Source organism: Protopterus annectens, chromosome 1.part1 (assembly GCF_019279795.1).
Source record: "Protopterus annectens isolate FY-2018-M chromosome 1.part1, PAN1.0, whole genome shotgun sequence".
Taxonomy (NCBI): Eukaryota; Metazoa; Chordata; order Ceratodontiformes; family Protopteridae; genus Protopterus; species Protopterus annectens.
In genome coordinates, this window is record NC_056726.1 from 1,812,756,341 (window position 1) to 1,812,770,959 (window position 14,619).

The following is a 14,619-nucleotide window of genomic DNA, read 5'->3' on the forward strand; positions in this document are numbered from 1 at the left end:
CTTCTGCCAAAAGCACTTACATTCATATCTAACTGGTTCCATGCCTTTGCCTTTCTCAGATGTTTGAGTCCTCCTTTTCCAAAAGGCATTTTCCATATGTCCTAAGGACTGCCAGGAGAATGTAGTTCTCCTCATGGCTAAATTTGTCCTTTCTCTGTCTTGATCCCTTCTGCTGCACCATTTATTTGCCTAAAGCCACATGACAAATTCATGTATTGAAAGTTTTAATCCACTCATCAGCCAAAACTCACAGCAATGAAAGCATGCCAGCTTTCATAACAAATAAAACAATATGTGAGAACAAAAATATGTATGATGACACAACATCTATATACATATACTGATACTGCAAGTCCAAACTAAGGCATTTAAAGTTGTGTGTTGTAATAACCTTCACAGCATCATCAACAAACTCATGATAGTACTGTAAGAACTTAACATTACCCTATTATGCCATGACCATTGCTAACAATCTTTTTTAATTTCCTTGCCACGTTTCTGTATTTATGCTGCCATTTTTCATTCATCCCTCAGTAAAGCAGCATGTATCCTGACACAAAAATACATTTAAGAAATTGTGGTATATCAAACTTCAATCACTTCAAAGAATGTACATATATCCTGTGTGTTATAAACAGTAAATTACTCAAAAAAATTTCAAAAAATGTCTTTCACATCATGGTTATTACAACACAGTTTCAGTGCTGCAGTTACGAATTCCCAATTTATAAGCAATCATCTTGTCCAAAATAAATAAATGCACAAATCACTTGCATCTCACTGTCAGATCTATAAAATACACATTATTCCTAGTATATACTATAATCTAAAATCAGTACCCAATGTTTTCAACTAATTCCTATTGTTTTTATTATTGCTTTCTTATTTGAATGACTTCACAGTTTCCTAAAGCATTTCCCACTTATCTTGAATGATTGTAAGTTAATATGGTGATCTTAACCTTATTTGTTTAAGTTCAGTGTCATTTATGCTTGTGTTATGTAAATTAGGCTTATTTATGCTTACCTCTATGAATCACACTAATGCACGGGCATATGTCACCAATTAGCATAAGTGCACTTTGTGTATTTACCTGTGTCTGCACTTGCTGCAGCAGCAGGGACTGCCGCAGTCCCTTCCCAACACATCTTAACTCTTCTTGGGAATGTACAAACAACCCTAGTATATCTCAAATATCCCTTTGAGTATAAAAAACAAAATGCAGTCACATTCCATTAAGTCTACATATTCATAACGTGTAACTCTTCATACTTTAATACACCTTATTACCTCAAATCACTCAATACCAAGTATTAATTCATTATTACATACACAGTGACATAACTGTATGTAGTAAAGTAAAAAAGTCCTGCAATTGGAAGTTATTTACACTGATATAATACTGAAAAGGGCATACTGAGACAAAGGATTCATGCATCCCCACTAGGTTTACTACTCATATAAAAATAACAAATGTTAATCACATAACAGAAGTAGATACAATCAACTTAAAATCATCAACTTAAAATCTAATGATTTCATGACTGAATTTTAGTCAAAGTGAAAAGGAAAGATGAAAGTATTCTGTTAAGAAAATATGTGAGAAAACAATTTGGTTAAATCAGACTTTGCAGTAATTTATTTCCAATACTAATTTCCCTACATGGCAATGTTTTTATGGTGATGCCACACCCCAAAGAGTGTGGTTCCAAACCTTTGCACCACAGCCCTGAACGTACATTGCTCATTCTAGTATTGATACTTTTAATGATGGCAGCACCCGTGAGGGTACAGGCTGAGCTCTGAGCTGCTCTGACAAGGAGACCAAGACAATGCTCTACTTTCCTAGGGATTTGTACCTGGGTAAGGTCAAGTCCTGTGTCCATGGGTCGGACTGGAAGAAAATTGACATCTGATAGGAGTTCAGTGAGCACCTGTCAAATCTGACAGGATCACCCACACTGGCATCTACAGAAGCATAGGTCTGACCAGCTGGCTGAGTCAGGTGACTGGGTGATGGTGAAAAGGCCAGAGTTCTTTAGTATTTTTTTTTAAATCATATCATATCAAACCAAAGTTTAAAAACATACCATAGAAAAGTTGCATAACTGAAGGTATATGCAAGAAGAAATGCATATATAACTACAACTATGTATCTATATGTAATTATAATGCATGAGAAAGCATAAACATATCGGTATACAGAAATGTATCTGTGTACAAATAGGGAATGTTTATATGATGACATATGTTTGTGTATAAATACAAATGTATCTATGAGTAAAGAAATATAAATATACATATGTCTCTGTAAAATACAGATGCACATCTGCATAAATATACTGACAATTATTTTTCCATGTATAGAAATGTATGTATTTATACACAAACCAAAAAAAAAACATATTTGCATTGCCACATAATTTCATGTACTGTAGGTATGAGCTTTGTTATTACTTGTACTACAATCAGACCCTTTTTGTAATAAAAAGGTTTTGATTGTATAAACCAGAAAATATATATTAGCATGATCATTGTATAATACAGTAATGTCTTCCAGATATTAACTGTATGTATAAAATAGATGAACTCACTCAGGCACCACAACCCTAGCCAGTGGGGAGTAATTGGTGTTTAAAGTGGCAAGTGAATGACTAACAAATAATTTAATGAGAGGTGACAGTTGCATTCCTTCTGTATATATTTCTACACATTCTCCATGTATGTTTACACTTATTCCTCACCAAATTATAAAGCATATGTACTGCAATCATCCGTAACACTAAATATGTCTTGTTTAATGAAAGTTGATCTAGAAGGATTTTAAAACTGACTTTCAGATGTTACATTTTCATGCATGTACAGCTTCTGCCTTTGAGGTTAAGGTAAAACTGTGTAGGTAAAGAAAAATCACAAGAAATTACTTAAACCTACAACTTAAGTATGGAAAACATTGTAGAAAGTAGAACCTACAATAAAACTGTATGGTAAGACTCCAGAAAGCATCCCTCCCCCAAAGTTGTGCACACATATAAAAGTGCAACAATTTGAAGGAAGATGAACTCCAACTATTTCAATATGCATGAAAGGAAATATTAGCACAGATGGTAAAGGAGGATTAGTAGTTGATTATATAAATTGCAAACCTAATGATGAACAGTGTGACCAAAATGAGAGACTGGCTATAGAGACAAGTGTTGTGCCTTACAGTCCATATAGGAAGGAAGATTTAAGCCCTGCGGTACAGCAAAAGTGATGGAGTAAGAGAAGATTTTTTGCTTTTGTAGAAGTAAATCCAACCAGATACCCACGAGAAGGTGATATCAGAGGGACTGAAAGAACAAAGGCTTTATCTAGCTGAGAAGCATTGGAAAAATGATTATAATACTAATGATTATATATACTATGAAGCACAAAATAATACTATACCAAGATTTGCAAGCAGAAAGCAGAGCAATGTACAGAGCTGTATCCAGCACTAGGCAATAAAGATAGTCGCCTAAGGCCCACTGGTTGGGAGGGGGTCCGTGCTGGCTGGGAGGGGCCACTGGCTGGGGACTGTTATGTTAACTTTTTTAATTTAAAAAAAGACATTGCATGTGTTTGGCATCCAATCACAACACCTACACCTGTTGCATCTGTGATTGTATTATTGAACAGCTTTGTTGTTTGTTTACGTCTTCCATTCTGCGCTTATGGAATTTGACTAGAAGACATTAGTTTCCTGCCTCAGGACAAGTATGAGGTGTGTGTGTTTGTGAAATGCCCTCGTTAGGGGTAGCAGGTGGTTAGTAATTTGCTCATGCTCAAACCCTGTACCTTACGTACAGGACATAAGAGCCTGAACCCTCTACTCCAACTACCAAACTGCTAAAGCAATTAAGTTTTCAGGTGTATTTTCAAGGAATTGTTTCAGGTGTATTTTTAAGGAATTGTTTTATGTGCATATTTCAAGGAATTGAGTTTCGGGTGCATTTTCAAAAAGTTTCAGGTGCATTTTTAAGGAAATGTAAGCTTCAAGAGAAGAGAAGTGTACTGCTTCTCTTGCTAAGTCTTTTTACAAAGTGCAACTGTTTTATTTAGCAAATGGTATCACTATTGTGCTATGAAATTGAAAAGTATTGTTAGTACCACAATAGGTAGCATATTTGCTTTTGATGCAAAAGGCTGTGGGTTCTTCTCCCACAGCGTGTAGCTGGATTGGTGATACTCTGTTGTACTGTGGGTGGGTGGTGGGGGTGCTGCAGTCCTAAGTATGTCCTCCTTTGGATGAGACGCTTACTAACCATGAACCTGTTATCAGTTTGCCATCCATTCTCTATTGCAATATTACCAGCTTACCTTTTTATAATGTAATCTAGGCAATTTATTCTTTAAAGGCAACAGGCACTGAATTTGTAGATGAAACACTGAAATATAAAGTTGTTTGCTAGTAGCAACCGCTTTGTTATTTTTATTTAATTTATCTTATATTTGTTTACCAGAAATGGCTGACTGGGCCAGAGGCCCATTTTCAGCAGAGGCCCAGGGAGAAAAGCTCCATTACATTTTAAAAGAAGTCACACGCATAAATAGTAATACATAATGTCAAATATACAAGATTGCTTATGATTATTAGTTACAGATCTCTTTAATGTGGAATTATTCAGATGACTTTTACTTCTGCAGAGATTGTGCATATTGACTGATATTGGTGGGGTGTAGTGACAGAAGTCTGAGTGGCCTTTTATTGATTGAAATGTTCTGAATTTGGCAGTTTTGCCATTATTATTGGTTCATACATTTGTTTCATTGCTTACTGGAAAAATATTCAAAACTAGAAATTTAAAACATGCTTTGAGAAGTGGTGCTGTATTACACAAGCAGCATAATTCAATACAATCAGGAAGGTGAATCAAAGAACTCATGCATGTTTGCATGGTTATAAAAATGTGTGCATGGGGCTTACAATTTGAAAACAACCCAAAAGTAAACTTTATCCACCACTGGCCAGATGTATTTTCTTTGAATGTAGGTGACAATGACATTTCAATGAATGTGAGTTTCAAGGGCAGAGAAGGTTTAATGCTAAGTCTCTTTTCACTGTAAGACTGTATTGCTTTGTTTAGTTTATGTTTATCAATGTTTGTGCTATAAAATTTGAAATAAATATTTTAAATTAAATCCAAATGTCTGTAATCATTGTAGAAGTAAAGCAGAAAGCAGTATGCACATTGAGAGGTTTGAACGGTGTTTATGGTAACTGGGAGAAATAGCCAAGTGGTGGGACATTGGAATGGCTGTGTGGGGGGCTGTGTATGGGGGGGACTGGGGTGGCTGTGTATGTGGGGGCCCAATGCATTATCTTGCCTAGGCCCTCACTTGACCATGATCCAGCTCTGGCAATGTGTGATAAAAACACCCAGATAGTTTCAAATGTAGCAGGAACAACAGGGCTAATAAAAAAGAAGTTATGAGCATACTTAAAAATGGTCCAATATCTGTAATCCCATAGGATCTACAGAAGGAGGCAAGTTTGGGTACAGAAAGTAGCACATTTCGTAACCAAAGACTAAAGCAATACTAATTTCTTGAACTCTAATTGTACACTGACACAGGAATGTGAGTTATTTTTAGATTCTTTTTGCATGTTGTTTCAAGTTTCAAGATAAGCACTAGCATGAAAGAGATATGCAGCTGCAAGATAAAAGTGAATGACTGTAGAACACCCTGCAGTGGAACTGTTCATGATAAAAGGTGTTTATGATGAAACCAATGAAAATTAGGACTTTCATTCAATTATTTTGTTTTATGCATTTTGAAATCGGCTCTGATAACAACAGACTACATGACTGAGAACAATAGGAAAGTGGTCAGTAGGCAGCCATAGGTCAAAGCCTTTTTTCCATAGCAAACTTCATATAATCATGTTGATTACTTAATTCAAATATGATGGATAGCTTTAGTGGAAGGGATTTGTATGAAATGCTCAATGGGCAGGGAGCGAATGTAGATGTTTTTGTATGGGAGAGAGCTGTTTCCTGATTTCTGTTCAGAAAAGAGGGTATGGCTTGTTTGTGTCAGCGGTTCCAGAATATGTGTGAATGGGGCTATAAATGTGGATCACCACTATTTGGGGATGGGGGTGGACCAGGGTCACTGTGCTATCTAATTGGGGTGTTAGGACAGGAATAGAATAAAACAGTGGGTACAGTTCATGTATGCTCCTGGAGAGCTGTTGACTTCTTTGGCAGCAGCGTATATAGGGAACATCATGAAGCATAAAGTCATATATGGCTAAGGTACAAAAGAAGAGCCACAAGACCACGGGCAGGCATGACTGATGTTGACACCACATAAAAAGGTTACAACATACAGAAATTAGTCCATTACCAGGTGGGCAAAGTGTGAGGTTTTATATCAATGGAGTACTCTGTTTGACAGCTATTCAGTGTAACAAGAGGCATGTTTAACATAAACCAGCACTTAAGGTTGGGGGAAAACCATGCTTAAGGTATTTTCTCTTTCCATCAAAGCTCTGTTTAAAATGTTTGACTGTTTTTTTTTTCTTTACTTAGATTGAATGTTTTCTTGCTTCTGTGATCTCTGCTAGGGAGAGTGTTTTTTGTTTTGTTTTTGCTCATGTGTTGAGAACCAGTGCCAGACAGTCTGTATCTGGGAGGAAGAGAATTACCTCATGAATGTAACCAAAGGCTTTTGACCTAGCTCTGGAGTGTACAGGCCGACACAGAAAAATTAAGGTATACAGTGGGGGGCAAGAAGGATTCTTCAAACTGGCATTGTAGAATCTGAGAGCTAGGAGTCCATTTAAGAGGGAAAGTGTTGGACTTAGGATAAAGAGGAAGGAATAATTCTTGTTACAGAGGATTAAGACAGAAGAAGGGAACATAAAAGCTGGGTGGAAAACATACTGAGATCATCAGGAAGCTGTGTAAAAGAATGAAGAAAAAGAAGCATAGCAGTAATAGTTATCACATGTTGTAGTGGTGTAATGGTGGCCGTGAATATTTTACAGGTCATTCTGTGGCACAAACAACATGAAGAGTGATGGTGAGAAATGAAAAATTATACTCAGTCCGAGTTTGCTTAAGTATAGGCAAAGGTAATGCTGGAAGGGTGCTTCAGTTACTTGAGGAACATATTAGGAAAGAGGATTGTCTGACCATAAACAAATCACTTTGGATATACATATTCCGCCCCCACCCCCGGACATGAAAGCCACCATGAAAAACTTTTCAAAAGCAAACTTTATGTACTTAAGACTGAGGTGGAAAGTTTCAAAGCCCCCATGCTGAAGGATAACACTGTCCAAGCTGCAAAATCCTTTACTAATGCATTCTACGGGCAGCTACAAGAATGCATGGATCGTGCCATCCCAAGCAAACCAAGACTCACTCCTCCAAGAAAAGGAAACCAGTCTGCTGGACTCCTGCCATAAACAAGCTATACAATAGAAGGAGGAAACTAGTACAGAAAAGAGTAAAATCCCAAGAAGGGAAGACATCCCTGATCAGTATCAGCAAGAAACTACGATCCCTCATAAAATCATCCAAGGCAAGAAAAATTGCCAAGAACTCCAAAGATAACCACAAGGCATTCTTTAGCTATGACAAGAATGTAAGTGGCAATGCTCAGATCTGCTCGGAGTTAGTGCATAATGGCACAAAATACACTGAACCGACTGATATCGCCAACATCCTGGCAGACAGGTTCACTGCAAACTTCACCCCCCTCTAACACCCAAAAGGGCCCATATCCATACCAGAAGAATGTAGAGTCCCTGAAATCAGACACTCAGGTTAAAACAGCTCTCTCCAAAGCCAAAAACTCAGCATCAATGGGACCAGACGGTGCCTCAGGCTGCGTCCTACACAAGCTCAAAGACGAAGTTACCCATCACCTAAACACACTGTTCAAACTCAGCCTCTCAACAGCTACATACCCATAGAGTGGCGCACAGCAACAGCTATTCTGCTCCACAAAGGTGGAGCCACAACAGACCCTGGGAACTATCACCCTATAAGCCTGACTAGCTTGGTCTGCAATGCTATGGAGCGCATCATCATGGAACTCATTAACAGAGACATTGGGAACCTCCATACACTGGACCCTACCCAGTTTGGCTTTGTTAAGGGCAGATCATGCCTACTAAACCTGTTGGACTTCATTGAGACAGTTGCCAAGGCTATAGATGAGGGAAAGGTGGTACACACAGCCTACCTAGACCTCACTAAGGCCTTCGACACCATTCCCCATTCTGGTATTATAGACAAGCTCACCAGCTTGAACATAAACCCCTACATCACAAGATGGGTTGCCAACTGGCTCATGGACAGAACCCACATTGTGAGAGTTGCGGGAGCTAGGTCCATCTCTAAACCGGTTACAAGTGGTGTTCCTCAGGGCTCAGTCCTAGGACCCCTCCTGTTCGGCATATACTTCTTAAAGGTACAGACAAGCACAGGAGGACTATGGCTGACCAAGTTCACAGACGACTGCAAACTAGGGGCTATAATTGACTCTCCGGCTGACACAGACATCCTCCAAAAGGGTCTCACTGAGACAGATACCTGGTGTCAAAATCATGGCCTCAAGCTAAATGCCAAAAAGTGCAGTCATCCCCTTTGGAAAAAACAAAGTACCCACAAACTACCACATAGGTGGTAGTCCCCTAAATACGGAAGATGTAATAAGGGATCTAGGGACTCAAGTAGATAGTAATCTCACCTTTGATAATCACATTGCCAAAGTGGTTAGAAAATCCTTCTACATGGCCCACCTAATCACAAAAGGGTTCGCATCCAGATCAAAAGAGGTCATTGTGCTCCTCTACTCATCACTCATCAGACCCATCTTAGAGTACAATGCCCCATTTGGGATGTACCTTACAAGACACCTGCAACAGCTGGAAAGACCACAGAAGTACCTCACCAAGAGGATCAATGGCCTCAAACAGATGCCCTATGTAGCTCGACTGAAGAAACTCCAGTTGTACTCGGTTGCATACTGCCTACTCAGAGGTGATCTCTGCCTCACATACAAGGCCATGTCCAACCCAGATTTGATGGACATGCTCCACCTAAATAAAAGTTTATCCCCTCGAGCCACACGCTCTAGGGACCTGAACCTCACTACAACAATAAATAGGACATCCTGGAGGGATAGATTCCTGTCCCAGAGACTTCCCATGCTTTGGAACAAGATCCCAATCTACATTAGGCAGAGCTCCTTGCTAACACTCTTCAAAAGAAACCTTGACGAGTGGATGGGAAACAGAAAGTTTACTTCGGGGATCACTTCAGTGGCTCTGCTGGACAGAGGCACAGGGAACTAATCTAAGGGGACGGCGAAAGCCAACACATTCTGGCTAGGCTTATAAATGCCTTCAGGCAGATAGCCTAGTGCCCACCTATGAACCTATGAACCTAATACTGGAGGATTATAATGTGGTTCTGGGCATCTAGATGAACAAGCTACTTAAGAAAGAAGGAGGTTAGTAAGAAATGTTAGACAGCACTGAAGGAGGGGATGGAGCAAAACTGGTTAGTTAATGTATGGGGAATGGGGCATTCTAATAGCAGGCAGTGCCAGTTGGTAAAGCATAGTTTCTGCATGCTACTATCAAGCATCCCTGAGTTCACCCCATATTTTTGCTCTGTGCCTCATTTTTTTCTGTAAATCACTAAGGGCTTCAGTTAATCAGTAATGCCAGACATCAGAGTTTCACACTTCTTATTCTTTAGAAAATGCATATTCATGCAGAAGCTGTTATTCTATAAACAGCAATATTTAAAACCTGTTCCAGATTTTCATCCTTTGTTCCACCATCATTTTTAAATATTCCAGAATTCGTAAAGATGCTCAAAGGTGTGCTGCAGCCTGTTTGACAGCACTAAGTGCTTTACAAGCTTTCAAAGCTAGTAAAATGTTGCATTCTATCACTCTTTTTCCTATAACTGATAGCACTTAGAGCAGATAAAGCTCCATGACCTACAAAAAAATTATTATTGGGTCTCTCGTCATAATCATTATTATGTGACCTTGACATGGTTGCCAAGATTCACTGTTGAGGTTAATTTTGTGGCAGCTAAGCCTCCAACACATAATAAACCAGTTTTAGACAGGAGTATTGCACTACAAAGTGTCCAATTGATCTATGTAATAGCTGGCTTTCTACGTGTGAAACTGGTTTGTCAATGAGCCTCATATTGACTTACACACAGCAGTCACCAAGAACACAGCAGTCACCAAAGAACTGCTCTGAACACCTACTGACAGCTTTAGAAGCTGCAACATTGTTCATGCTGCCACACAACTGACAGTTAAAACAAAAGAATGTCAGTGCAAAGTGTCTAAGCTTTCAAAGCTGACTGATTAGAGGTGTGCTTTAATCTGAGCTGCCATTTGTGTGGCACTCAATGGCATTTTACAATTCCTAAAGCTGGGAGAAAGTTTGCACTGCCCTGCTTTAAAGTAATAATACACTGGGGTAGCTACAACATCCCATGAATTACAAAGAATTATGATAAGGTCTGCAATCATAAGTCAGCTTGTTATGCATTTGAAAACTGGTTTTCAAGAAATTCACCCCTTGAGCTTTATTCTTGAGGTAAATTTCTGAGAATCCATTTCTCAGTCACATATCAAACCAGTTATGATTGTTGATGCTATCATAATCCTTTATTTTATTTTTGCATTTCTAATATGCTTGTAATTCAAGTATTGTATAAAATATAAAGCTTTTCACTTTCTGAAGGTGTTGGTACAGTATGCAAAGTATATCTTTTTTGTCTCTGAAAACACACTGAATTAAGACCGAGGTGGAAAGGTTCACAGCCCCCATGCTAAAGGACAACGCTGTCCAAGCTGCTTAATCCCTTACAAAGGCACTCTATGAGCACCTGCAAGAATTCATGGATTGTGCTATCCCATGCAAAACCAAGACTCACTCCTCCAAGAAAAGAAAACTGGTCTGGTGGACCCCTGCCATAAACAAGCTATACAATAGGAGGGGGAAACTAGTGCATAAAAGAGTAAAATCCCAAGAAGGAAAGACATCCCTGATCAGTATCAGCAAGAAACTATGATCCCTCATAAAATCATCCAAGGCTAGCTTCGAAAGAAGAATTGCCAAGGACTCCAAAGATAACCACAAAGCATTCTTTAGCTATGTCAAGAACCTAAGTGGAAACTCTCAGATCTGCTCTGAGTTAGTGCAGAATGGCACAAAATACACTGAACCTACTGATATTGCCAACATTCTGGCAGACAGGTTTAGTACAAACTTCACCCCCCCTCACCCCCTAATGGCCCCATAACCATACCAGAAGAATGTAGTGCCCCAGCAATCACTGACACACAGGTTAAAACAGCCCTATCTAAAGCCAAAAATACAGCTTCAATGGGACCAGATGGTGTCCCAGGCTGTCTCTTACACAAACTCCAAAATGAACTAACCCCAAACTTAAACACATTGTTCAAACTCAGCCTCTCTACAGGCTACATACCAACAGAGTGGCACACAGCAACAGTTATCTCACTCCACAAAGGTGGAGCCACAACGGACCCAGCGAACTATCGCCCTATAAGCCTGACTAGCCTGGTCTGCAAGGCTATGGAGTGCATCATCATGGAATTCATTAACAGCGACATTGGGAACCTTCAAACATTGGACCCTACCCAGTTTGGCTTTGTTAAGGTCAGATCATGCTTCCTAAACCTGGTGGACTTCTTTGAGACAGTTACCAAGGCTTTAGATGAGGCAAAGGAGGTCCACACAGCCTACCTAGACCTCGCAAAGGCTTTTGACACCATTCCCCATTCTAGTTTTATAGACAAGCTCAACAACCTGAACATAAACCCCTACATCACGAGATGGGTTGCCAATTGGCTCATGGCTAGAACACATGCAGTGAGATTTGCAGGCTCTAAGTCTGACTCTAAACCAGTTACAAGTGGCATCCCCCAGGGCTCAGTCCTGGGACCCCTCCTGTTTGGTATATACTTCTCAGAGGTACAGGCAAGCACAGGAGGACTATGGCTGACCAGGTTCGCAGATGATTGCAAACTGGGGGTCATAATTGACTCTCCAGCTGATACATACATCCTCCAGAAGGGTCTCACTGAGACAGATACCTGGTGACAAAATCATGGCCTCAAGCTAAATGCCAAAAAGTGCATAGTCATCCCCTTTGGAAAAAACAAAGTACCCATGAGCTACTACATACGTGGTAGTCCCCTAAATACAGAAATTGTAATAAGGGATCTGGGGACCCAAGTAGATAGTAACCTCTCCTTTGATAATCATATTGCCAAGGTGATTAGAAAATCCTTCTATGTGGACCACCTAATCACAAAAGGGTTCGCATCTAGAACAAAAGAGGTTATTGTGCCCCTCTGCTTATCACTCATCAGACCCATCATAGAGTACAATGCCCCATTTGGGATGTACCTTACAAGACACCTGCAACAGCTTGAAAGACCACAGATGTACCTCACCAAAAGGATTACTGGCCTCAAACATATGCCCTATGCAGCCAGACTGAAGAAACTCCAGCGGTACTCGGTTGCATACCGCTTACTCAGAGGTGATCTCTGCCTGATATACAAGGCCATGTCCAACCCAGAATTGATGGACATGCTCCACCTAAAAAAAAAAACAAATCCCCAAGAGCCACATGCTCTAGGGATCTAAAACTCACCACAACGATAAATAGGACAAGCTGGAGGGATAGATTCCGGTCCCAGAGACTCCCCATACTTTGGAACAGGATTCCAATCTACATTAGGGAGAGCTCCTCACTAACACTCTTCAAGAGAAACCTTGATGAGTGGATGGGAAACAGAAAAATTTACCCCAGGGATCACTGCAGTGGCTCTTCTGGACAGAGGCACAGGGAACTAATGGCTCTGCTGGACCGAGGCACAGGGAACTAATCTAAGGGGGAGGCAAAAGCCAACACATTCTGGCTAGGCTTTTAGATGCCCTCGGGCAGATGGCCTAGTACTTACCTGTGAACCTATGAACCTATGAATGTGCATGCATTATTGGTTTACATGAATGCTGTTTTTATATGTATTAAATCTGACATCATTCCATGGGTAATGTTGTTCAGCCAAGCACCAACCAGGCCTTAACCTAAGAATATTTTCTATAACACTATTGGAATGAGACCAGACCACTGACAAGAATGTGAAGCAGTAATTCCATACAAAAACTTGAGTCACGTAGCTGTTTCTTGCTTACGTGGTAGACAGCAAGTGTCAAAAACTGAAGAAAAAATTCCACTTCCTGCATGCTGAAACATGATCTGAATTCAGTGATACATTCGACAAATTCCAGAGCAGCCACTCCAGTATCAATTACAAACAAACACGAGCGTGCACACACACACACACACACACACACACACACACACACACACACACACACACACACACACACACACAAAACACACATTCAGATACTGAAGATGGGTTAATGCAGCAAACATACGTATTTTAAAAAGGGTTTGAAGGTTAACATATTAGCTTCACAAATCATTTCTACAGTATGCATGTGTCATGTGTGTGTGTGTGTGTGTGTGTGTGTGTGTGTGTGTGTGTGTGTGTGTGTGTGTGTGTGTGTGTGTGTGTGTGTGTGTGTGTGTGTGTGTGTGTGTGTGTGTGGTGGGAGAAGGCAATGCTTAAAGTAAAATAATGGATTAGGAACTTCTTAATAACTGTATTTCTGCACAGCATGAATACAACTATTTCAAAGAAATATTAGTCCAGTGTATAACAGGAATAAACAGTTCATCCTTGTGGTCTAACTGCAGCACCTGTGGATAAATACTGCACATCCTTCACCATCAGAACTGATCGTTTAATAAATATTATGCCTTTGGTTAAGAAAAGCATCGTCTTAGTTTATACTGCCTATACAATCTAAAACACTGTTTCTTTTAGACAAAATCAAAATGTCAAGTGTTAATTAAGTAAATATAAGTGGCTGTAGAAGTCAGTGAGTTGAATTGGTTATACTGTATATTGTATTATATTGTTGGATATAGTATTCTCTCAGTGATGTCTGAAGATGCATGTGCATGAAGTCACGTTTGGCTTATTAATGTGTGACAGGTTTTTCTACATTTTTACAGAGAGCTCAGATTACCAGTGAACAAATGTCAAAATAAAACACAATGTAAGTACATTTTGCATGCAAGAGCTGGCACTGTTTGAATAAGAGCACTAGCCCCTAAGTACAGATTTACGACTTACTGAAATATTGTGAGTAATTAATAGTCATTGCATTTTTCGTTTACATTATTTTTCCAAATATACAGATTCACTAAAGTGATATGTCATGCCTCTATAAATGCTACCTTGCTACAAAGCACACACACCACAATCTTGTCTTCCTTTCAGGTCGCACTATGAAACTATAGATGTTGTTTCATAAATAATGTCTGAAGCCTATGTACACACACATGACTGGAGGAGATCAACTGTAACAACTAAAATATAGCCACTGACCAATTTAGGTTCATAAGAGGTTACTAGGCTAGTGACCCTAGAGCCTTTACAAGCCTAGCCATGTTAAACCCAAGTTTCCCCATTTGCTCTTTTTGGGCAGTTCAC